Source organism: Hippocampus zosterae, chromosome 11, assembly GCF_025434085.1.
Source record: "Hippocampus zosterae strain Florida chromosome 11, ASM2543408v3, whole genome shotgun sequence".
NCBI classification, from domain to species: Eukaryota; Metazoa; Chordata; class Actinopteri; order Syngnathiformes; family Syngnathidae; genus Hippocampus; species Hippocampus zosterae.
Window position 1 is genome coordinate 24,256,426 of NC_067461.1, and position 17,500 is coordinate 24,273,925.

The 17,500-nt window shown below is 51.0% G+C and overlaps 29 non-coding genes across 29 annotated transcripts; all 29 read right to left on the minus strand.

The window, feature by feature from the left end:
* Window positions 1–346: 346 nt before the first annotated feature.
* LOC127610935 (5S ribosomal RNA) lies at window positions 347–465 on the minus strand. Its single transcript, XR_007965115.1, has one exon. It is a non-coding gene; the product is annotated as a 5S ribosomal RNA (ribosomal RNA).
* Window positions 466–944: 479 nt separating this feature from the next.
* Window positions 945–1,063, minus strand: LOC127610926 (5S ribosomal RNA). Its single transcript, XR_007965106.1, has one exon. It is a non-coding gene; the product is annotated as a 5S ribosomal RNA (ribosomal RNA).
* A 479-nt stretch (window positions 1,064–1,542) lies between these two features.
* LOC127610991 (5S ribosomal RNA) lies at window positions 1,543–1,661 on the minus strand. Its single transcript, XR_007965168.1, has one exon. It is a non-coding gene; the product is annotated as a 5S ribosomal RNA (ribosomal RNA).
* Window positions 1,662–2,140: 479 nt separating this feature from the next.
* On the minus strand, window positions 2,141–2,259 carry LOC127610959 (5S ribosomal RNA). The gene has a single exon (XR_007965138.1). It is a non-coding gene; the product is annotated as a 5S ribosomal RNA (ribosomal RNA).
* A 479-nt stretch (window positions 2,260–2,738) lies between these two features.
* LOC127611064 (5S ribosomal RNA) lies at window positions 2,739–2,857 on the minus strand. The gene has a single exon (XR_007965229.1). It is a non-coding gene; the product is annotated as a 5S ribosomal RNA (ribosomal RNA).
* Window positions 2,858–3,336: 479 nt separating this feature from the next.
* On the minus strand, window positions 3,337–3,455 carry LOC127610936 (5S ribosomal RNA). The gene has a single exon (XR_007965116.1). It is a non-coding gene; the product is annotated as a 5S ribosomal RNA (ribosomal RNA).
* A 479-nt stretch (window positions 3,456–3,934) lies between these two features.
* Window positions 3,935–4,053, minus strand: LOC127610927 (5S ribosomal RNA). The gene has a single exon (XR_007965107.1). It is a non-coding gene; the product is annotated as a 5S ribosomal RNA (ribosomal RNA).
* A 478-nt stretch (window positions 4,054–4,531) lies between these two features.
* On the minus strand, window positions 4,532–4,650 carry LOC127610992 (5S ribosomal RNA). The gene has a single exon (XR_007965169.1). It is a non-coding gene; the product is annotated as a 5S ribosomal RNA (ribosomal RNA).
* A 479-nt stretch (window positions 4,651–5,129) lies between these two features.
* On the minus strand, window positions 5,130–5,248 carry LOC127610960 (5S ribosomal RNA). Its single transcript, XR_007965139.1, has one exon. It is a non-coding gene; the product is annotated as a 5S ribosomal RNA (ribosomal RNA).
* Window positions 5,249–5,727: 479 nt separating this feature from the next.
* Window positions 5,728–5,846, minus strand: LOC127610884 (5S ribosomal RNA). The gene has a single exon (XR_007965065.1). It is a non-coding gene; the product is annotated as a 5S ribosomal RNA (ribosomal RNA).
* Window positions 5,847–6,325: 479 nt separating this feature from the next.
* LOC127610986 (5S ribosomal RNA) lies at window positions 6,326–6,444 on the minus strand. The gene has a single exon (XR_007965163.1). It is a non-coding gene; the product is annotated as a 5S ribosomal RNA (ribosomal RNA).
* Window positions 6,445–6,923: 479 nt separating this feature from the next.
* LOC127610895 (5S ribosomal RNA) lies at window positions 6,924–7,042 on the minus strand. The gene has a single exon (XR_007965076.1). It is a non-coding gene; the product is annotated as a 5S ribosomal RNA (ribosomal RNA).
* Window positions 7,043–7,521: 479 nt separating this feature from the next.
* LOC127610961 (5S ribosomal RNA) lies at window positions 7,522–7,640 on the minus strand. The gene has a single exon (XR_007965140.1). It is a non-coding gene; the product is annotated as a 5S ribosomal RNA (ribosomal RNA).
* A 479-nt stretch (window positions 7,641–8,119) lies between these two features.
* Window positions 8,120–8,238, minus strand: LOC127610907 (5S ribosomal RNA). The gene has a single exon (XR_007965087.1). It is a non-coding gene; the product is annotated as a 5S ribosomal RNA (ribosomal RNA).
* Window positions 8,239–8,717: 479 nt separating this feature from the next.
* Window positions 8,718–8,836, minus strand: LOC127610937 (5S ribosomal RNA). The gene has a single exon (XR_007965117.1). It is a non-coding gene; the product is annotated as a 5S ribosomal RNA (ribosomal RNA).
* Window positions 8,837–9,315: 479 nt separating this feature from the next.
* Window positions 9,316–9,434, minus strand: LOC127610928 (5S ribosomal RNA). The gene has a single exon (XR_007965108.1). It is a non-coding gene; the product is annotated as a 5S ribosomal RNA (ribosomal RNA).
* A 479-nt stretch (window positions 9,435–9,913) lies between these two features.
* Window positions 9,914–10,032, minus strand: LOC127610994 (5S ribosomal RNA). Its single transcript, XR_007965171.1, has one exon. It is a non-coding gene; the product is annotated as a 5S ribosomal RNA (ribosomal RNA).
* A 479-nt stretch (window positions 10,033–10,511) lies between these two features.
* On the minus strand, window positions 10,512–10,630 carry LOC127610962 (5S ribosomal RNA). Its single transcript, XR_007965141.1, has one exon. It is a non-coding gene; the product is annotated as a 5S ribosomal RNA (ribosomal RNA).
* A 479-nt stretch (window positions 10,631–11,109) lies between these two features.
* LOC127610918 (5S ribosomal RNA) lies at window positions 11,110–11,228 on the minus strand. The gene has a single exon (XR_007965098.1). It is a non-coding gene; the product is annotated as a 5S ribosomal RNA (ribosomal RNA).
* Window positions 11,229–11,707: 479 nt separating this feature from the next.
* On the minus strand, window positions 11,708–11,826 carry LOC127610964 (5S ribosomal RNA). The gene has a single exon (XR_007965143.1). It is a non-coding gene; the product is annotated as a 5S ribosomal RNA (ribosomal RNA).
* Window positions 11,827–12,305: 479 nt separating this feature from the next.
* On the minus strand, window positions 12,306–12,424 carry LOC127610929 (5S ribosomal RNA). Its single transcript, XR_007965109.1, has one exon. It is a non-coding gene; the product is annotated as a 5S ribosomal RNA (ribosomal RNA).
* A 479-nt stretch (window positions 12,425–12,903) lies between these two features.
* LOC127610940 (5S ribosomal RNA) lies at window positions 12,904–13,022 on the minus strand. Its single transcript, XR_007965120.1, has one exon. It is a non-coding gene; the product is annotated as a 5S ribosomal RNA (ribosomal RNA).
* A 479-nt stretch (window positions 13,023–13,501) lies between these two features.
* LOC127610995 (5S ribosomal RNA) lies at window positions 13,502–13,620 on the minus strand. Its single transcript, XR_007965172.1, has one exon. It is a non-coding gene; the product is annotated as a 5S ribosomal RNA (ribosomal RNA).
* A 478-nt stretch (window positions 13,621–14,098) lies between these two features.
* LOC127610965 (5S ribosomal RNA) lies at window positions 14,099–14,217 on the minus strand. The gene has a single exon (XR_007965144.1). It is a non-coding gene; the product is annotated as a 5S ribosomal RNA (ribosomal RNA).
* A 481-nt stretch (window positions 14,218–14,698) lies between these two features.
* LOC127610951 (5S ribosomal RNA) lies at window positions 14,699–14,817 on the minus strand. Its single transcript, XR_007965131.1, has one exon. It is a non-coding gene; the product is annotated as a 5S ribosomal RNA (ribosomal RNA).
* Window positions 14,818–15,296: 479 nt separating this feature from the next.
* LOC127610963 (5S ribosomal RNA) lies at window positions 15,297–15,415 on the minus strand. Its single transcript, XR_007965142.1, has one exon. It is a non-coding gene; the product is annotated as a 5S ribosomal RNA (ribosomal RNA).
* A 479-nt stretch (window positions 15,416–15,894) lies between these two features.
* LOC127610996 (5S ribosomal RNA) lies at window positions 15,895–16,013 on the minus strand. The gene has a single exon (XR_007965173.1). It is a non-coding gene; the product is annotated as a 5S ribosomal RNA (ribosomal RNA).
* A 478-nt stretch (window positions 16,014–16,491) lies between these two features.
* On the minus strand, window positions 16,492–16,610 carry LOC127610966 (5S ribosomal RNA). The gene has a single exon (XR_007965145.1). It is a non-coding gene; the product is annotated as a 5S ribosomal RNA (ribosomal RNA).
* A 479-nt stretch (window positions 16,611–17,089) lies between these two features.
* On the minus strand, window positions 17,090–17,208 carry LOC127610975 (5S ribosomal RNA). Its single transcript, XR_007965153.1, has one exon. It is a non-coding gene; the product is annotated as a 5S ribosomal RNA (ribosomal RNA).
* Between the last annotated feature and the right edge of the window lie 292 nt (window positions 17,209–17,500).

The following is a 17,500-nucleotide window of genomic DNA, read 5'->3' on the forward strand; positions in this document are numbered from 1 at the left end:
TGGTTTGAGCGCGCAGCCTGTCAGGCTCGCATACGGTCCTCTGCGAGCACGCAGATGCAGTATTTGATGTTTGTTGCAAAAGTGGGCTTTTCCAGTGGAGGTGCAAAGGCATCCAGCAGGCGGAAATCCCAAGCTGCTTCATGTCCAAGTGCTATCATGACCGATCCCCGTGCAGATGGCTCCCTCTGTTGGACATTAATTTTATTCCAAAGAGACGTTGATCTGTCAAATCAACGTGAAGGAAACGATTTCAAACCACAGGATAAGTGAAAGTTGAATGACGAATGAATGCCAAAATTTTTGGAAAGAGCAGTGAATCGTGTGGAGAATTGGAGGTGGGTGCAAAAGCTTACAGCACCTGGTATTCCCAGGCGGTCTCTCATCCAAGTACTAACCAGGCCCGACCCTGCTTAGCTTCCGAGATCGGACGAGATCGGGCGTTCTCAGGGTAGTATGGCCGTAAGCGAGGGAAAAAGTGAAAATTGTCCCCTTTATAGCAGACACGGCACTTGCGGGTCGGGGATGGAGTAGTGGGGTGATTTTTTTTTCATTTAATGACCTCCTCCCGAGAGCACGAAGGAGGGGCCCGCTCCCGGGGTGGTTTGAGCGCGCAGCCTGTCAGGCTCGCATACGGTCCTCTGCGAGCGCGCAGATGCGGTATTTGATGTTTGTTGCAAAAGTGGGCTTTTCCAGTGGAGGTGCAAAGGCATCCAGCAGGCGGAAATCCCAAGCTGTTTCATGTCCAAGTGCTATCATGACCGATCCCCGTGCAGACGGCTCCCTCTGTTGGACATTAATTTTATTCCAAAGAGACGTTGATCTGTCAAATCAACGTGAAGGAAACGATTTCAAACCACAGGATAAGTGAAAGTTGAATGACGAATGAATGCCAAAATTTTTGGAAAGAGCAGTGAATCGTGTTGTGAATTGGAGGTGGGTGCAAAAGCTTACAGCACCTGGTATTCCCAGGCGGTCTCCCATCCAAGTACTAACCAGGCCCGAACCTGCTTAGCTTCCGAGATCGGACGAGATCGGGCGTTCTCAGGGTAGTATGGCCGTAAGCGAGGGAAAACGCGAAAATTGTCCTCTTTATAGCAGACAGGGCACTTCTGGGTCGGGGGTGGAGTAGTGGGGTGATTTTTTTTCATTTAATAAACCTCCTCCGGAGTGCACAAAGGAGGGGCCCGCTCCCGTGGTGGTTTGAGCGCGCAGCCTGTCAGGCTCGCATACGGTCCTCTGCGAACACGCAGAGGCTGTACTTGATGTCTGTTGCAAAAGTTGGCTTTTCCAGTGGAGGTGCAAAAGCATCCAGCAGGCGGAAAGCCTAAGCTGCTTCATGTCCAACTGCTATCATTACCGATCCACGTGCAGACGGCTCCCTCTGTTGGACATTAATTTTATTCCAAAGAGACGTTGATCTGTCAAATCAACGTGAAGGAAACGATTTCAAACCACAGGATAAGTGAAAGTTGAATGACTAATGAAAGCCAAAATTTTTGGAAAGAGCAGTGAATCGTGTTGAGAATTGGAGGTGGGTGCAAAAGCTTAGGGCACCTGGTATTCCCAGGCGGTCTCCCATCCAAGTACTAACCAGGCCCGACCCTGCTTAGCTTCCGAGATCGGACGAGATCGGGCGTTCTCAGGGTAGTATGGCCGTAAGGGAGGGAAAACGTGAAAATTGTCCCCTTTATAGCAGACAGGGCACTTGCGGGTCGGGGATAGAGTAGTGGGGTGATTTTTTTTTTCATTTAATGACCTCCTCCCGAGAGCACGAAGGAGGGGCCCGCTCCCGTGGTGGTTGGAGCGCGCAGCCTGTCAGGCTCGCATACGGTCCTCTGCGAGCACGCAGAGGCTGTACTTGATGTCTGTTGCAAAAGTTGGCTTTTCCAGTGGAGGTGCAAAAGCATCCAGCAGGCGGAAATCCCAAGCTGCTTCATGTCCAAGTGCTATCATGACCGACCCCGTGCAGACGGCTCCCTCTGTTGGACATTAATTTTATTCCAAAGAGACGTTGATCTGTCAAATCAACGTGAAGGAAACGATTTCAAACCACAGGATAAGTGAAAGTTGAAGGACGAATGAAAGCCAAAATTTTTGGAAAGAGCAGTGAATCGTGTTGAGAATTGGAGGTGGGTGCAAAAGCTTACAGCACCTGGTATTCCCAGGCGGTCTCCCATCCAAGTACTAACCAGGCCCGACGCTGCTTAGCTTCCGAGATCGGACGAGATCGGGCATTCTCAGGGTAGTATGGCCGTAAGCGAGGGAAAACGTGAAAATTGTCCCCTTTATAGCAGACAAGGCACTTGCGGGTCGGGGATGGAGTAGTGGGGTGATTTTTTTTTTCATTTAATGACCTCCTCCCGAGAGCACGAAGGAGGGGCCCGCTCCCGTGGTGGTTGGAGCGCGCAGCCTGTCAGGCTCGCATACGGTCCTCTGCGAGCGCGCAGATGCGGTATTTGATGTTTGTTGCAAAAGTGGGCTTTTCCAGTGGAGGTGCAAAGGCATCCAGCAGGCGGAAATCCCAAGCTGTTTCATGTCCAAGTGCTATCATGACCGACCCCGTGCAGACGGCTCCCTCTGTTGGACATTAATTTTATTCCAAAGAGACGTTGATCTGTCAAATCAACGTGAAGGAAACGATTTCAAACCACAGGATAAGTGAAAGTTGAATGACTAATGAAAGCCAAAATTTTTGGAAAGAGCAGTGAATCGTGTGGAGAATTGGAGGTGGGTGCAAAAGCTTACAGCACCTGGTATTCCCAGGCGGTCTCCCATCCAAGTACTAACCAGGCCCGACCCTGCTTAGCTTCCGAGATCGGACGAGATCGGGCGTTCTCAGGGTAGTATGGCCGTAAGCGAGGGAAAAAGTGAAAATTGTCCCCTTTATAGCAGACACGGCACTTGCGGGTCGGGGATGGAGTAGTGGGGTGATTTTTTTTTCATTTAATGACCTCCTCCCGAGAGCACGAAGGAGGGGCCCGCTCCCGGGGTGGTTTGAGCGCGCAGCCTGTCAGGCTCGCATACGGTCCTCTGCGAGCGCGCAGATGCGGTATTTGATGTTTGTTGCAAAAGTGGGCTTTTCCAGTGGAGGTGCAAAGGCATCCAGCAGGCGGAAATCCCAAGCTGTTTCATGTCCAAGTGCTATCATGACCGATCCCCGTGCAGACGGCTCCCTCTGTTGGACATTAATTTTATTCCAAAGAGACGTTGATCTGTCAAATCAACGTGAAGGAAACGATTTCAAACCACAGGATAAGTGAAAGTTGAATGACGAATGAATGCCAAAATTTTTGGAAAGAGCAGTGAATCGTGTTGTGAATTGGAGGTGGGTGCAAAAGCTTACAGCACCTGGTATTCCCAGGCGGTCTCTCATCCAAGTACTAACCAGGCCCGACCCTGCTTAGCTTCCGAGATCGGACGAGATCGGGCGTTCTCAGGGTAGTATGGCCGTAAGCGAGGGAAAAAGTGAAAATTGTCCCCTTTATAGCAGACACGGCACTTGCGGGTCGGGGATGGAGTAGTGGGGTGATTTTTTTTTCATTTAATGACCTCCTCCCGAGAGCACGAAGGAGGGGCCCGCTCCCGGGGTGGTTTGAGCGCGCAGCCTGTCAGGCTCGCATACGGTCCTCTGCGAGCGCGCAGATGCGGTATTTGATGTTTGTTGCAAAAGTGGGCTTTTCCAGTGGAGGTGCAAAGGCATCCAGCAGGCGGAAATCCCAAGCTGTTTCATGTCCAAGTGCTATCATGACCGATCCCCGTGCAGACGGCTCCCTCTGTTGGACATTAATTTTATTCCAAAGAGACGTTGATCTGTCAAATCAACGTGAAGGAAACGATTTCAAACCACAGGATAAGTGAAAGTTGAATGACGAATGAATGCCAAAATTTTTGGAAAGAGCAGTGAATCGTGTTGTGAATTGGAGGTGGGTGCAAAAGCTTACAGCACCTGGTATTCCCAGGCGGTCTCCCATCCAAGTACTAACCAGGCCCGAACCTGCTTAGCTTCCGAGATCGGACGAGATCGGGCGTTCTCAGGGTAGTATGGCCGTAAGCGAGGGAAAACGCGAAAATTGTCCTCTTTATAGCAGACAGGGCACTTCTGGGTCGGGGGTGGAGTAGTGGGGTGATTTTTTTTCATTTAATAAACCTCCTCCGGAGTGCACAAAGGAGGGGCCCGCTCCCGTGGTGGTTTGAGCGCGCAGCCTGTCAGGCTCGCATACGGTCCTCTGCGAACACGCAGAGGCTGTACTTGATGTCTGTTGCAAAAGTTGGCTTTTCCAGTGGAGGTGCAAAAGCATCCAGCAGGCGGAAAGCCCAAGCTGCTTCATGTCCAACTGCTATCATTACCGATCCACGTGCAGAGGCTCCCTCTGTTGGACATTAATTTTATTCCAAAGAGACGTTGATCTGTCAAATCAACGTGAAGGAAACGATTTCAAACCACAGGATAAGTGAAAGTTGAATGACTAATGAAAGCCAAAATTTTTGGAAAGAGCAGTGAATCGTGTTGAGAATTGGAGGTGGGTGCAAAAGCTTAGGGCACCTGGTATTCCCAGGCGGTCTCCCATCCAAGTACTAACCAGGCCCGACCCTGCTTAGCTTCCGAGATCGGACGAGATCGGGCGTTCTCAGGGTAGTATGGCCGTAAGGGAGGGAAAACGTGAAAATTGTCCCCTTTATAGCAGACAGGGCACTTGCGGGTCGGGGATAGAGTAGTGGGGTGATTTTTTTTTTCATTTAATGACCTCCTCCCGAGAGCACGAAGGAGGGGCCCGCTCCCGTGGTGGTTGGAGCGCGCAGCCTGTCAGGCTCGCATACGGTCCTCTGCGAGCACGCAGAGGCTGTACTTGATGTCTGTTGCAAAAGTTGGCTTTTCCAGTGGAGGTGCAAAAGCATCCAGCAGGCGGAAATCCCAAGCTGCTTCATGTCCAAGTGCTATCATGACCGACCCCGTGCAGACGGCTCCCTCTGTTGGACATTAATTTTATTCCAAAGAGACGTTGATCTGTCAAATCAACGTGAAGGAAACGATTTCAAACCACAGGATAAGTGAAAGTTGAAGGACGAATGAAAGCCAAAATTTTTGGAAAGAGCAGTGAATCGTGTTGAGAATTGGAGGTGGGTGCAAAAGCTTACAGCACCTGGTATTCCCAGGCGGTCTCCCATCCAAGTACTAACCAGGCCCGACGCTGCTTAGCTTCCGAGATCGGACGAGATCGGGCATTCTCAGGGTAGTATGGCCGTAAGCGAGGGAAAACGTGAAAATTGTCCCCTTTATAGCAGACAAGGCACTTGCGGGTCGGGGATGGAGTAGTGGGGTGATTTTTTTTTTCATTTAATGACCTCCTCCCGAGAGCACGAAGGAGGGGCCCGCTCCCGTGGTGGTTGGAGCGCGCAGCCTGTCAGGCTCGCATACGGTCCTCTGCGAGCGCGCAGATGCGGTATTTGATGTTTGTTGCAAAAGTGGGCTTTTCCAGTGGAGGTGCAAAGGCATCCAGCAGGCGGAAATCCCAAGCTGTTTCATGTCCAAGTGCTATCATGACCGACCCCGTGCAGACGGCTCCCTCTGTTGGACATTAATTTTATTCCAAAGAGACGTTGATCTGTCAAATCAACGTGAAGGAAACGATTTCAAACCACAGGATAAGTGAAAGTTGAATGACTAATGAAAGCCAAAATTTTTGGAAAGAGCAGTGAATCGTGTGGAGAATTGGAGGTGGGTGCAAAAGCTTACAGCACCTGGTATTCCCAGGCGGTCTCCCATCCAAGTACTAACCAGGCCCGACCCTGCTTAGCTTCCGAGATCGGACGAGATCGGGCGTTCTCAGGGTAGTATGGCCGTAAGCGAGGGAAAAAGTGAAAATTGTCCCCTTTATAGCAGACACGGCACTTGCGGGTCGGGGATGGAGTAGTGGGGTGATTTTTTTTTTCATTTAATGACCTCCTCCCGAGAGCACGAAGGAGGGGCCCGCTCCCGTGGTGGTTGGAGCGCGCAGCCTGTCAGGCTCGCATACGGTCCTCTGCGAGCACGCAGAGGCTGTACTTGATGTCTGTTGCAAAAGTTGGCTTTTCCAGTGGAGGTGCAAAAGCATCCAGCAGGCGGAAATCCCAAGCTGCTTCATGTCCAAGTGCTATCATGACCGACCCCGTGCAGACGGCTCCCTCTGTTGGACATTAATTTTATTCCAAAGAGACGTTGATCTGTCAAATCAACGTGAAGGAAACGATTTCAAACCACAGGATAAGTGAAAGTTGAAGGACGAATGAAAGCCAAAATTTTTGGAAAGAGCAGTGAATCGTGTTGAGAATTGGAGGTGGGTGCAAAAGCTTACAGCACCTGGTATTCCCAGGCGGTCTCCCATCCAAGTACTAACCAGGCCCGACGCTGCTTAGCTTCCGAGATCGGACGAGATCGGGGATTCTCAGGGTAGTATGGCCGTAAGCGAGGGAAAACGTGAAAATTGTCCCCTTTATAGCAGACAAGGCACTTGCGGGTCGGGGATGGAGTAGTGGGGTGATTTTTTTTTTCATTTAATGACCTCCTCCCGAGAGCACGAAGGAGGGGCCCGCTCCCGTGGTGGTTGGAGCGCGCAGCCTGTCAGGCTCGCATACGGTCCTCTGCGAGCGCGCAGATGCGGTATTTGATGTTTGTTGCAAAAGTGGGCTTTTCCAGTGGAGGTGCAAAGGCATCCAGCAGGCGGAAATCCCAAGCTGTTTCATGTCCAAGTGCTATCATGACCGACCCCGTGCAGACGGCTCCCTCTGTTGGACATTAATTTTATTCCAAAGAGACGTTGATCTGTCAAATCAACGTGAAGGAAACGATTTCAAACCACAGGATAAGTGAAAGTTGAATGACTAATGAAAGCCAAAATTTTTGGAAAGAGCAGTGAATCGTGTGGAGAATTGGAGGTGGGTGCAAAAGCTTACAGCACCTGGTATTCCCAGGCGGTCTCCCATCCAAGTACTAACCAGGCCCGACCCTGCTTAGCTTCCGAGATCGGACGAGATCGGGCGTTCTCAGGGTAGTATGGCCGTAAGCGAGGGAAAAAGTGAAAATTGTCCCCTTTATAGCAGACACGGCACTTGCGGGTCGGGGATGGAGTAGTGGGGTGATTTTTTTTTTCATTTAATGACCTCCTCCCGAGAGCACGAAGGAGGGGCCCGCTCCCGTGGTGGTTGGAGCGCGCAGCCTGTCAGGCTCGCATACGGTCCTCTGCGAGCACGCAGAGGCTGTACTTGATGTCTGTTGCAAAAGTTGGCTTTTCCAGTGGAGGTGCAAAAGCATCCAGCAGGCGGAAATCCCAAGCTGCTTCATGTCCAAGTGCTATCATGACCGACCCCGTGCAGACGGCTCCCTCTGTTGGACATTAATTTTATTCCAAAGAGACGTTGATCTGTCAAATCAACGTGAAGGAAACGATTTCAAACCACAGGATAAGTGAAAGTTGAAGGACGAATGAAAGCCAAAATTTTTGGAAAGAGCAGTGAATCGTGTTGAGAATTGGAGGTGGGTGCAAAAGCTTACAGCACCTGGTATTCCCAGGCGGTCTCCCATCCAAGTACTAACCAGGCCCGACGCTGCTTAGCTTCCGAGATCGGACGAGATCGGGCATTCTCAGGGTAGTATGGCCGTAAGCGAGGGAAAACGTGAAAATTGTCCCCTTTATAGCAGACAAGGCACTTGCGGGTCGGGGATGGAGTAGTGGGGTGATTTTTTTTTTCATTTAATGACCTCCTCCCGAGAGCACGAAGGAGGGGCCCGCTCCCGTGGTGGTTGGAGCGCGCAGCCTGTCAGGCTCGCATACGGTCCTCTGCGAGCGCGCAGATGCGGTATTTGATGTTTGTTGCAAAAGTGGGCTTTTCCAGTGGAGGTGCAAAGGCATCCAGCAGGCGGAAATCCCAAGCTGTTTCATGTCCAAGTGCTATCATGACCGACCCCGTGCAGACGGCTCCCTCTGTTGGACATTAATTTTATTCCAAAGAGACGTTGATCTGTCAAATCAACGTGAAGGAAACGATTTCAAACCACAGGATAAGTGAAAGTTGAATGACTAATGAAAGCCAAAATTTTTGGAAAGAGCAGTGAATCGTGTGGAGAATTGGAGGTGGGTGCAAAAGCTTACAGCACCTGGTATTCCCAGGCGGTCTCCCATCCAAGTACTAACCAGGCCCGACCCTGCTTAGCTTCCGAGATCGGACGAGATCGGGCGTTCTCAGGGTAGTATGGCCGTAAGCGAGGGAAAAAGTGAAAATTGTCCCCTTTATAGCAGACACGGCACTTGCGGGTCGGGGATGGAGTAGTGGGGTGATTTTTTTTTCATTTAATGACCTCCTCCCGAGAGCACGAAGGAGGGGCCCGCTCCCGGGGTGGTTTGAGCGCGCAGCCTGTCAGGCTCGCATACGGTCCTCTGCGAGCGCGCAGATGCGGTATTTGATGTTTGTTGCAAAAGTGGGCTTTTCCAGTGGAGGTGCAAAGGCATCCAGCAGGCGGAAATCCCAAGCTGTTTCATGTCCAAGTGCTATCATGACCGATCCCCGTGCAGACGGCTCCCTCTGTTGGACATTAATTTTATTCCAAAGAGACGTTGATCTGTCAAATCAACGTGAAGGAAACGATTTCAAACCACAGGATAAGTGAAAGTTGAATGACGAATGAATGCCAAAATTTTTGGAAAGAGCAGTGAATCGTGTTGTGAATTGGAGGTGGGTGCAAAAGCTTACAGCACCTGGTATTCCCAGGCGGTCTCTCATCCAAGTACTAACCAGGCCCGACCCTGCTTAGCTTCCGAGATCGGACGAGATCGGGCGTTCTCAGGGTAGTATGGCCGTAAGCGAGGGAAAAAGTGAAAATTGTCCCCTTTATAGCAGACACGGCACTTGCGGGTCGGGGATGGAGTAGTGGGGTGATTTTTTTTTCATTTAATGACCTCCTCCCGAGAGCACGAAGGAGGGGCCCGCTCCCGGGGTGGTTTGAGCGCGCAGCCTGTCAGGCTCGCATACGGTCCTCTGCGAGCGCGCAGATGCGGTATTTGATGTTTGTTGCAAAAGTGGGCTTTTCCAGTGGAGGTGCAAAGGCATCCAGCAGGCGGAAATCCCAAGCTGTTTCATGTCCAAGTGCTATCATGACCGATCCCCGTGCAGACGGCTCCCTCTGTTGGACATTAATTTTATTCCAAAGAGACGTTGATCTGTCAAATCAACGTGAAGGAAACGATTTCAAACCACAGGATAAGTGAAAGTTGAATGACGAATGAATGCCAAAATTTTTGGAAAGAGCAGTGAATCGTGTTGTGAATTGGAGGTGGGTGCAAAAGCTTACAGCACCTGGTATTCCCAGGCGGTCTCCCATCCAAGTACTAACCAGGCCCGAACCTGCTTAGCTTCCGAGATCGGACGAGATCGGGCGTTCTCAGGGTAGTATGGCCGTAAGCGAGGGAAAACGCGAAAATTGTCCTCTTTATAGCAGACAGGGCACTTCTGGGTCGGGGGTGGAGTAGTGGGGTGATTTTTTTTCATTTAATAAACCTCCTCCGGAGTGCACAAAGGAGGGGCCCGCTCCCGTGGTGGTTTGAGCGCGCAGCCTGTCAGGCTCGCATACGGTCCTCTGCGAACACGCAGAGGCTGTACTTGATGTCTGTTGCAAAAGTTGGCTTTTCCAGTGGAGGTGCAAAAGCATCCAGCAGGCGGAAAGCCCAAGCTGCTTCATGTCCAACTGCTATCATTACCGATCCACGTGCAGACGGCTCCCTCTGTTGGACATTAATTTTATTCCAAAGAGACGTTGATCTGTCAAATCAACGTGAAGGAAACGATTTCAAACCACAGGATAAGTGAAAGTTGAATGACTAATGAAAGCCAAAATTTTTGGAAAGAGCAGTGAATCGTGTTGAGAATTGGAGGTGGGTGCAAAAGCTTAGGGCACCTGGTATTCCCAGGCGGTCTCCCATCCAAGTACTAACCAGGCCCGACCCTGCTTAGCTTCCGAGATCGGACGAGATCGGGCGTTCTCAGGGTAGTATGGCCGTAAGGGAGGGAAAACGTGAAAATTGTCCCCTTTATAGCAGACAGGGCACTTGCGGGTCGGGGATAGAGTAGTGGGGTGATTTTTTTTTTCATTTAATGACCTCCTCCCGAGAGCACGAAGGAGGGGCCCGCTCCCGTGGTGGTTGAAGCGCGCAGCCTGTCAGGCTCGCATACGGTCCTCTGCGAGCACGCAGAGGCTGTACTTGATGTCTGTTGCAAAAGTTGGCTTTTCCAGTGGAGGTGCAAAAGCATCCAGCAGGCGGAAATCCCAAGCTGCTTCATGTCCAAGTGCTATCATGACCGACCCCGTGCAGACGGCTCCCTCTGTTGGACATTAATTTTATTCCAAAGAGACGTTGATCTGTCAAATCAACGTGAAGGAAACGATTTCAAACCACAGGATAAGTGAAAGTTGAAGGACGAATGAAAGCCAAAATTTTTGGAAAGAGCAGTGAATCGTGTTGAGAATTGGAGGTGGGTGCAAAAGCTTACAGCACCTGGTATTCCCAGGCGGTCTCCCATCCAAGTACTAACCAGGCCCGACGCTGCTTAGCTTCCGAGATCGGACGAGATCGGGCATTCTCAGGGTAGTATGGCCGTAAGCGAGGGAAAACGTGAAAATTGTCCCCTTTATAGCAGACAAGGCACTTGCGGGTCGGGGATGGAGTAGTGGGGTGATTTTTTTTTTCATTTAATGACCTCCTCCCGAGAGCACGAAGGAGGGGCCCGCTCCCGTGGTGGTTGGAGCGCGCAGCCTGTCAGGCTCGCATACGGTCCTCTGCGAGCGCGCAGATGCGGTATTTGATGTTTGTTGCAAAAGTGGGCTTTTCCAGTGGAGGTGCAAAGGCATCCAGCAGGCGGAAATCCCAAGCTGTTTCATGTCCAAGTGCTATCATGACCGACCCCGTGCAGACGGCTCCCTCTGTTGGACATTAATTTTATTCCAAAGAGACGTTGATCTGTCAAATCAACGTGAAGGAAACGATTTCAAACCACAGGATAAGTGAAAGTTGAATGACTAATGAAAGCCAAAATTTTTGGAAAGAGCAGTGAATCGTGTGGAGAATTGGAGGTGGGTGCAAAAGCTTACAGCACCTGGTATTCCCAGGCGGTCTCCCATCCAAGTACTAACCAGGCCCGACCCTGCTTAGCTTCCGAGATCGGACGAGATCGGGCGTTCTCAGGGTAGTATGGCCGTAAGCGAGGGAAAAAGTGAAAATTGTCCCCTTTATAGCAGACACGGCACTTGCGGGTCGGGGATGGAGTAGTGGGGTGATTTTTTTTTTCATTTAATGACCTCCTCCCGAGAGCACGAAGGAGGGGCCCGCTCCCGTGGTGGTTGGAGCGCGCAGCCTGTCAGGCTCGCATACGGTCCTCTGCGAGCACGCAGAGGCTGTACTTGATGTCTGTTGCAAAAGTTGGCTTTTCCAGTGGAGGTGCAAAAGCATCCAGCAGGCGGAAATCCCAAGCTGCTTCATGTCCAAGTGCTATCATGACCGACCCCGTGCAGACGGCTCCCTCTGTTGGACATTAATTTTATTCCAAAGAGACGTTGATCTGTCAAATCAACGTGAAGGAAACGATTTCAAACCACAGGATAAGTGAAAGTTGAAGGACGAATGAAAGCCAAAATTTTTGGAAAGAGCAGTGAATCGTGTTGAGAATTGGAGGTGGGTGCAAAAGCTTACAGCACCTGGTATTCCCAGGCGGTCTCCCATCCAAGTACTAACCAGGCCCGACGCTGCTTAGCTTCCGAGATCGGACGAGATCGGGCATTCTCAGGGTAGTATGGCCGTAAGCGAGGGAAAACGTGAAAATTGTCCCCTTTATAGCAGACAAGGCACTTGCGGGTCGGGGATGGAGTAGTGGGGTGATTTTTTTTTTCATTTAATGACCTCCTCCCGAGAGCACGAAGGAGGGGCCCGCTCCCGTGGTGGTTGGAGCGCGCAGCCTGTCAGGCTCGCATACGGTCCTCTGCGAGCGCGCAGATGCGGTATTTGATGTTTGTTGCAAAAGTGGGCTTTTCCAGTGGAGGTGCAAAGGCATCCAGCAGGCGGAAATCCCAAGCTGTTTCATGTCCAAGTGCTATCATGACCGACCCCGTGCAGACGGCTCCCTCTGTTGGACATTAATTTTATTCCAAAGAGACGTTGATCTGTCAAATCAACGTGAAGGAAACGATTTCAAACCACAGGATAAGTGAAAGTTGAATGACTAATGAAAGCCAAAATTTTTGGAAAGAGCAGTGAATCGTGTGGAGAATTGGAGGTGGGTGCAAAAGCTTACAGCACCTGGTATTCCCAGGCGGTCTCCCATCCAAGTACTAACCAGGCCCGACCCTGCTTAGCTTCCGAGATCGGACGAGATCGGGCGTTCTCAGGGTAGTATGGCCGTAAGCGAGGGAAAAAGTGAAAATTGTCCCCTTTATAGCAGACACGGCACTTGCGGGTCGGGGATGGAGTAGTGGGGTGATTTTTTTTTCATTTAATGACCTCCTCCCGAGAGCACGAAGGAGGGGCCCGCTCCCGGGGTGGTTTGAGCGCGCAGCCTGTCAGGCTCGCATACGGTCCTCTGCGAGCGCGCAGATGCGGTATTTGATGTTTGTTGCAAAAGTGGGCTTTTCCAGTGGAGGTGCAAAGGCATCCAGCAGGCGGAAATCCCAAGCTGTTTCATGTCCAAGTGCTATCATGACCGATCCCCGTGCAGACGGCTCCCTCTGTTGGACATTAATTTTATTCCAAAGAGACGTTGATCTGTCAAATCAACGTGAAGGAAACGATTTCAAACCACAGGATAAGTGAAAGTTGAATGACGAATGAATGCCAAAATTTTTGGAAAGAGCAGTGAATCGTGTTGTGAATTGGAGGTGGGTGCAAAAGCTTACAGCACCTGGTATTCCCAGGCGGTCTCCCATCCAAGTACTAACCAGGCCCGACCCTGCTTAGCTTCCGAGATCGGACGAGATCGGGCGTTCTCAGGGTAGTATGGCCGTAAGCGAGGGAAAACGCGAAAATTGTCCTCTTTATAGCAGACAGGGCACTTCTGGGTCGGGGGTGGAGTAGTGGGGTGATTTTTTTTCATTTAATAAACCTCCTCCGGAGTGCACAAAGGAGGGGCCCGCTCCCGTGGTGGTTTGAGCGCGCAGCCTGTCAGGCTCGCATACGGTCCTCTGCGAACACGCAGAGGCTGTACTTGATGTCTGTTGCAAAAGTTGGCTTTTCCAGTGGAGGTGCAAAAGCATCCAGCAGGCGGAAAGCCCAAGCTGCTTCATGTCCAACTGCTATCATTACCGATCCACGTGCAGACGGCTCCCTCTGTTGGACATTAATTTTATTCCAAAGAGACGTTGATCTGTCAAATCAACGTGAAGGAAACGATTTCAAACCACAGGATAAGTGAAAGTTGAATGACTAATGAAAGCCAAAATTTTTGGAAAGAGCAGTGAATCGTGTTGAGAATTGGAGGTGGGTGCAAAAGCTTAGGGCACCTGGTATTCCCAGGCGGTCTCCCATCCAAGTACTAACCAGGCCCGACCCTGCTTAGCTTCCGAGATCGGACGAGATCGGGCGTTCTCAGGGTAGTATGGCCGTAAGGGAGGGAAAACGTGAAAATTGTCCCCTTTATAGCAGACAGGGCACTTGCGGGTCGGGGATAGAGTAGTGGGGTGATTTTTTTTTCATTTAATGACCTCCTCCCGAGAGCACGAAGGAGGGGCCCGCTCCCGTGGTGGTTGGAGCGCGCAGCCTGTCAGGCTCGCATACGGTCCTCTGCGAGCACGCAGAGGCTGTACTTGATGTCTGTTGCAAAAGTTGGCTTTTCCAGTGGAGGTGCAAAAGCATCCAGCAGGCGGAAATCCCAAGCTGCTTCATGTCCAAGTGCTATCATGACCGACCCCGTGCAGACGGCTCCCTCTGTTGGACATTAATTTTATTCCAAAGAGACGTTGATCTGTCAAATCAACGTGAAGGAAACGATTTCAAACCACAGGATAAGTGAAAGTTGAAGGACGAATGAAAGCCAAAATTTTTGGAAAGAGCAGTGAATCGTGTTGAGAATTGGAGGTGGGTGCAAAAGCTTACAGCACCTGGTATTCCCAGGCGGTCTCCCATCCAAGTACTAACCAGGCCCGACGCTGCTTAGCTTCCGAGATCGGACGAGATCGGGCATTCTCAGGGTAGTATGGCCGTAAGCGAGGGAAAACGTGAAAATTGTCCCCTTTATAGCAGACAAGGCACTTGCGGGTCGGGGATGGAGTAGTGGGGTGATTTTTTTTTTTCATTTAATGACCTCCTCCCGAGAGCACGAAGGAGGGGCCCGCTCCCGTGGTGGTTGGAGCGCGCAGCCTGTCAGGCTCGCATACGGTCCTCTGCGAGCGCGCAGATGCGGTATTTGATGTTTGTTGCAAAAGTGGGCTTTTCCAGTGGAGGTGCAAAGGCATCCAGCAGGCGGAAATCCCAAGCTGCTTCATGTCCAAGTGCTATCATGACCGATCCCCGTGCAGATGGCTCCCTCTGTTGGACATTAATTTTATTCCAAAGAGACGTTGATCTGTCAAATCAACGTGAAGGAAACGATTTCAAACCACAGGATAAGTGAAAGTTGAATGACGAATGAATGCCAAAATTTTTGGAAAGAGCAGTGAATCGTGTTGAGAATTGGAGGTGGGTGCAAAAGCTTACAGCACCTGGTATTCCCAGGCGGTCTCCCATCCAAGTACTAACCAGGCCCGACCCTGCTTAGCTTCCGAGATCGGACGAGATCGGGCGTTCTCAGGGTAGTATGGCCGTAAGCGAGGGAAAAAGTGAAAATTGTCCCCTTTATAGCAGACACGGCACTTGCGGGTCGGGGATGGAGTAGTGGGGTGATTTTTTTTTCATTTAATGACCTCCTCCCGAGAGCACGAAGGAGGGGCCCGCTCCCGGGGTGGTTTGAGCGCGCAGCCTGTCAGGCTCGCATACGGTCCTCTGCGAGCGCGCAGATGCGGTATTTGATGTTTGTTGCAAAAGTGGGCTTTTCCAGTGGAGGTGCAAAGGCATCCAGCAGGCGGAAATCCCAAGCTGTTTCATGTCCAAGTGCTATCATGACCGATCCCCGTGCAGACGGCTCCCTCTGTTGGACATTAATTTTATTCCAAAGAGACGTTGATCTGTCAAATCAACGTGAAGGAAACGATTTCAAACCACAGGATAAGTGAAAGTTGAATGACGAATGAATGCCAAAATTTTTGGAAAGAGCAGTGAATCGTGTTGTGAATTGGAGGTGGGTGCAAAAGCTTACAGCACCTGGTATTCCCAGGCGGTCTCCCATCCAAGTACTAACCAGGCCCGACCCTGCTTAGCTTCCGAGATCGGACGAGATCGGGCGTTCTCAGGGTAGTATGGCCGTAAGCGAGGGAAAACGCGAAAATTGTCCTCTTTATAGCAGACAGGGCACTTCTGGGTCGGGGGTGGAGTAGTGGGGTGATTTTTTTTCATTTAATAAACCTCCTCCGGAGTGCACAAAGGAGGGGCCCGCTCCCGTGGTGGTTTGAGCGCGCAGCCTGTCAGGCTCGCATACGGTCCTCTGCGAACACGCAGAGGCTGTACTTGATGTCTGTTGCAAAAGTTGGCTTTTCCAGTGGAGGTGCAAAAGCATCCAGCAGGCGGAAAGCCCAAGCTGCTTCATGTCCAACTGCTATCATTACCGATCCACGTGCAGACGGCTCCCTCTGTTGGACATTAATTTTATTCCAAAGAGACGTTGATCTGTCAAATCAACGTGAAGGAAACGATTTCAAACCACAGGATAAGTGAAAGTTGAATGACTAATGAAAGCCAAAATTTTGGGAAAGAGCAGTGAATCGTGTTGAGAATTGGAGGTGGGTGCAAAAGCTTAGGGCACCTGGTATTCCCAGGCGGTCTCCCATCCAAGTACTAACCAGGCCCGACCCTGCTTAGCTTCCGAGATCGGACGAGATCGGGCGTTCTCAGGGTAGTATGGCCGTAAGGGAGGGAAAACGTGAAAATTGTCCCCTTTATAGCAGACAGGGCACTTGCGGTTCGGGGATAGAGTAGTGGGGTGATTTTTTTTTCATTTAATGACCTCCTCCCGAGAGCACGAAGGAGGGGCCCGCTCCCGTGGTGGTTGGAGCGCGCAGCCTGTCAGGCTCGCATACGGTCCTCTGCGAGCACGCAGAGGCTGTACTTGATGTCTGTTGCAAAAGTTGGCTTTTCCAGTGGAGGTGCAAAAGCATCCAGCAGGCGGAAATCCCAAGCTGCTTCATGTCCATGTGCTATCATGACCGACCCCGTGCAGACGGCTCCCTCTGTTGGACATTAATTTTATTCCAAAGAGACGTTGATCTGTCAAATCAACGTGAAGGAAACGATTTCAAACCACAGGATAAGTGAAAGTTGAAGGACGAATGAAAGCCAAAATTTTTGGAAAGAGCAGTGAATCGTGTTGAGAATTGGAGGTGGGTGCAAAAGCTTACAGCACCTGGTATTCCCAGGCGGTCTCCCATCCAAGTACTAACCAGGCCCGACGCTGCTTAGCTTCCGAGATCGGACGAGATCGGGCATTCTCAGGGTAGTATGGCCGTAAGCGAGGGAAAACGTGAAAATTGTCCCCTTTATAGCAGACAAGGCACTTGCGGGTCGGGGATGGAGTAGTGGGGTGATTTTTTTTTTCATTTAATGACCTCCTCCCGAGAGCACGAAGGAGGGGCCCGCTCCCGTGGTGGTTGGAGCGCGCAGCCTGTCAGGCTCGCATACGGTCCTCTGCGAGCGCGCAGATGCGGTATTTGATGTTTGTTGCAAAAGTGGGCTTTTCCAGTGGAGGTGCAAAGGCATCCAGCAGGCGGAAATCCCAAGCTGTTTCATGTCCAAGTGCTATCATGACCGACCCCGTGCAGACGGCTCCCTCTGTTGGACATTAATTTTATTCCAAAGAGACGTTGATCTGTCAAATCAACGTGAAGGAAACGATTTCAAACCACAGGATAAGTGAAAGTTGAATGACTAATGAAAGCCAAAATTTTTGGAAAGAGCAGTGAATCGTGTGGAGAATTGGAGGTGGGTGCAAAAGCTTACAGCACCTGGTATTCCCAGGCGGTCTCCCATCCAAGTACTAACCAGGCCCGACCCTGCTTAGCTTCCGAGATCGGACGAGATCGGGCGTTCTCAGGGTAGTATGGCCGTAAGCGAGGGAAAAAGTGAAAATTGTCCCCTTTATAGCAGACACGGCACTTGCGGGTCGGGGATGGAGTAGTGGGGTGATTTTTTTTCATTTAATGACCTCCTCCCGAGAGCACGAAGGAGGGGCCCGCTCCCGGGGTGGTTTGAGCGCGCAGCCTGTCAGGCTCGCATACGGTCCTCTGCGAGCGCGCAGATGCGGTATTTGATGTTTGTTGCAAAAGTGGGCTTTTCCAGTGGAGGTGCAAAGGCATCCAGCAGGCGGAAATCCCAAGCTGTTTCATGTCCAAGTGCTATCATGA